Consider the following 4,798-nt stretch of genomic DNA (forward strand, 5'->3'; position numbering starts at 1 on the left):
TTATATTATATCTTTCTCTTTCTTGTCTTTAGAATCAGTTGTAATCCCATTTGATTTTCGAACTACATTCCGCTCTACTCGTGGAGTGAGATTCAGCCTCACTCTACTTTTGATTTATATATCTATTGGTATCTTTTCCGCACTCTGATGATTATCTCGTTACTTATCTATGATTCATTTGAATAATATTGTTAACATTGATTTAGTCTTGTTCTTGATTATATTGTTGTGAATGTGGGAGGATGATTTCACTAACTACTGGATCTTGTGGACTGTGGATCACACACTCGGGTATGCTAGATAGGGTACCGGCTGGGTGGATGTGACAATAAATCTAGAAGTGACTCAAGTATTCTTAGAATTGAATAATAGGACACTTGAATTAGAAACTCAAAAGTGAAGAATAATATACCCTGAATAATACACAATAAGTCTGATTTAACAAACATCACATAATGCAATTGTTGTGGAGAACATAGATCCCAAGTACCCCCGTCGGGGCAAGCATACATCCCCAGTCGGGGTAATGAGATCATCTAAAGAGGATTCTCAGAATCCTCTTATGGAGCATAGCACATACCCACTCGGGACGTGAGTCTTCTGCAAGCTCGGGATGAACAGTGCTCTCTCATGAGAGGCACAGAAAACCCCCTCGGGAGAAGGCTTATTGACCCCTTCGAGAGGAAGCATAATCACTCTTTCAAAGAATATGTTCGGAATAAGCCCATAAATCCCACTTGGACTAAGTCCAAGAGAGACGTTGAAGACGGCCAAGTCAAGAGAGTTAGTTACAGAAAAACTACTCAGTAAGGCCGTTTCGAGAATTGGGGAGATGAGTCATCAAATAACGGCTCTATCTGGTCCGACAAAGAAGGAGCTGTTATTCCAAAGATATTCCACTCACTCTTCAACTGTCGATCCAAAACTCAAGGAAGCGCCGCCTCGAGGTATTCATTATGTTCTTGAGAACTCTCTCAAGAACTCTTATTGTTGCCTAGGCTGACTTGAGCGTCGGAGATGGTTCCCCAGCCCAAACTTGGCCAGACCAATCTTGTTTCCTTTGTGAGTGCAGGCACCTCAGCTATTCCAACTTGGTTGGAGAGCTCTTAAGGCGGTCATCTCAGTATCTGGTCCTCGAAGAAGTTCTAGACGCAACAGCAACAAAAGAAAATACATAATACACAATAAGACGGTGAAACAAAAGTGAACTTCATTAATTTTAGGAAAGTTCTACAACAAGTTACATTTGAGAAACATAAAAGGAAATCCTAGTACAATCTATCTAGACTACTGTCTTTACTCTCTCAGTACTCTAACATCCTCTACAACCTGAGTCAATTGTGACTCCATCTTCTCCTGCCTCGACTCTATCCTCTCTAGGATGGAAGTCATAGAGTGCATCTGTGCACACAACTCCGCAGTCTCTGGAACTCTAAGTGAAGGACCTCCGATCTCAAAATGTGATGATGTGGGGATCTCCTGATGACCCTGATCTGTCTCACGCATCTCAATGTCATCTCCAGCCTGGTCATCTGTATCTAGACCAGCATCGTAGTCACCACCATACGACTCATCATCCTCCTCATCTGTCTCAACACCATCCTCATCATCTGACCTCTCAGTCTGAGTAATGTGCATCTGATGAATAGTCCTCGTCCCGATGTCATAGCCCAGTAATCGTGTCTGCATCAGTGTATCCTCCAGCCTCACTCCAAAATGCCAGAAGATAAGTGTGAGTAGACGTCCGAAGAAAAGGTTCCGTACTCTTGGAGAAGTCACAACCTCTAGCATGACGTTCTTAATGATGAAGGAAAGATCAATCTTGAAACCCCGGTATATGCGGTAAATCAGTAGAGCATCCATCACTGATACTCTCTCATGAGGCCCTGCCTTCGGGATGATGTTGCGGCCCACAATGCGACCGATGATTCTAGCCGAATCTGTCATCTGTGCACTAGTCTGTGGTGTATAGCATCCATCATCTTTCCAAAGTGTGATGCAAATCTCATGCAGCTCGTGTGGTAGTAGATAAGCATCTATCTCTGCCCCAGTAGGTATCCATACACACTCATGAGGGTAGTGTGATACCCGGAAAATGTTTGCCAGTGTACTAGTAGAAAATCGAATCCATGTCTCTCGAACTCGACTCTCTAGGATCAACTCTAATGGACCACGCCTCCAACCCTCCTCGACTGATGTAAGGTTGCTAAAGAACAACCTCACTAAGTCCGGATAGACTGGAAGATCCTCAGTAAAAAGATGCTTCCACTCCATCGTATCGAATCTATGACGGATCAGGAAAGTGCTAAGCTGTCGTAGCTTGAGTACTCAGCCGTAAAGAAGACAAAAAGAGACTTGACGTTAGTAGAATTACAAAATTCAGCATGAAGGGTATTTTCGTAATTTTTTGAAAATTTTCGATTTTGGCAAAATTTCAAATTGAACATACTAGCAAGTGCACGGTACTTAGAATAGTGTGTTAGCATGTTTTATTTGAGAAAAACATTTCAATTTGGTGGTTTTAAGGTCAAAATTCAGCAAGCATAGAAAAGGGGGAAATTCTCAATTTAGGTCAAAATGCAATTTTTGAAGTTTGGTTTTGGCTCAATCAATTTACATACACATATTCATCATATCATTGCAAGTATGTAGGAGTTGATTTGAAGTCGAAACTCTTTGCTGTTTGAAAATGAGAGAAGATTTTCAAAAGAGGGTTTTCGGTTGAGAAATCGTTAACAAGAGACCATGAATTTGATATCAAGCGTTGTAAAGGCATGACATTGCGTTAAAATCACCTAGAACACATTCCTATATGTTCCTAGACATGATTCCTAGCGATTATAACAAGTAAATCATGATATTTGGAAGAATATATATCAGTTTGAAGTTGTTAAGCAAGGAAAAGAAGGAAATTTACCTTAGTTGATGTTGCAAGAATGTTGGAGACTTGTTGTTGATGCTAAATGGCCTAGAATGACTCTTGAAGACCTTAGAGAACCTTGCCTTAGAGCTCTCCCTCGAAGTCTTGTGTTTTGGAATGAGTTGAAATGAAAAAAAATGTGATTTTTAAGGTGTTTTTCGCGCACTGTATGCGTAGGTCGACTGGATCACTCGACCCAGCCAATCGACCCAAAGAGTAAATTTTTGGAACTTTGGATAAATTTGGGGATTTTGATATATGGTTCATGAATGACTATTTGATGATTAAAGTGATGATTTTAAGCCTTATTTGGATATGCTAAGACTAAGGTTAAGTAATTATTGATGGTACATTGGAATTTCGGTGTTTTGACCTGCTTTGATTTTTGTAGAATGGTTGTGCTAAGGAATCGCAATATTGGTTCTAATAGTACTAGAAATGAGGAAGAAGTGTTTCATGAAGATACTCCTAATGGTAGCACTGGTTAGCACACTCATGTGAGTGGTGATAATACGACCGGTATACCTAATGCTCCGGAAGTGAATAGTTTTCGTGATATTGCCAATATCATGGGCAACATCATGCAGCAGTCGAATCAATTCAACCAGATGATGATGGGTTTCATGACACTACATAATGAGACTCGTACTGGTGTGAATGGAACTCCTCATACCGCAGCCCCTAATGCGGAAAGGCTAGCTGGAACTCCTCATACTCGTCTGATGGAAAGTTCTCTGAAGATGCAAGTGCCTTATTTCACTGGTGTTACTAAGGACACCTTGTTCCCTAACAAGTGGCTGAGGCAATTAGAGAAAGCATTCCGTCACCTGTAGTGCTCTAAAGCACAGAAGATCTTGTTTGCCGAACAGAAGCTTTAGCAAGAAGCCGATGCTTCAGAAGCTTTAGCGAGGAAGATCATGTTGTGCACTTGAGTTTTGCTCTGCAGCGTTTGAGAGAGAAGAAGTTGTTTGGTTACCTAAAGTTATGTTCTTAGGTCACATTGTTTCTGCTGATGGTATTAAGGTTGACCCTGCAAAGGTTCAAGCTGTTGCCGATTGGGACCGACCTAAGTCAGTCATTGAGATTTTAAAGTTTTCTTGGTATGGCGAGATATTATAGGCACTTCATTGAGGTTTTCTCTAGATTATCAGCCCCTATGACAAAGCTTACCAGAAAAGGAATCAAGTTTGAGTGGAACAAAGCCTGTGAAAAGAGTTTCCAAGAACTCAAGAAAAGGTTGACTAACGCTTCAGTGTTGACAATACCAAATGCCTCTAGAGGTTTGACAGTGTATACCGATGCCTCTAAAAGTTGGTTTGGGTTGCATTCTGATGCAGCATGGGAAGGTTGTAGCTTATGCTTCTAGGCAGTTGAAGAACTATGAGCATAACTATTTTACTCATGATTTGGAATTGGTAGCTGTGGTTTTTTCTCTGAAAATCTGGCGTCACTATCTATATGGTGAAAAGATATTGATTTTCACTGACCATAAGAGTCTTAAGTATTTCTTTACTCAAAAGGAGTTGAATATGAGACAACGAAGATGGCTAAAACTGGTGAAGGACTATGATTGTTATATTCAGTATCATCTTGGAAAAGCTAATGTGGTTGTTGATGCTTTGAGTAGAAAGAGTAATCGAGAAAGTGTAGATCTGAAATCTCTCAGTAAGCCCTTATTATTCTCCATTGTCAGATTTGGACTTGAGATTTTGTCGGAAGGTTCCGTTGCTATTTTGGCAGCTGTGTCAGTTCGATCGAGTTTGAGGGACCGAATTCGCAGTCAATTGATCCAGAATTGAGGAAGAAGATTGACCTGATCACTTCAAAGACTAAGGACATGGAAGATTTCTCCCTAGCCTTTGATGGTGCTCTTGTTTT

This window comes from Hakea prostrata, chromosome 3, assembly GCF_041222555.1.
Source record: "Hakea prostrata isolate BN-2017 chromosome 3, UWA_Hpros_2, whole genome shotgun sequence".
NCBI classification, from domain to species: Eukaryota; Viridiplantae; Streptophyta; class Magnoliopsida; order Proteales; family Proteaceae; genus Hakea; species Hakea prostrata.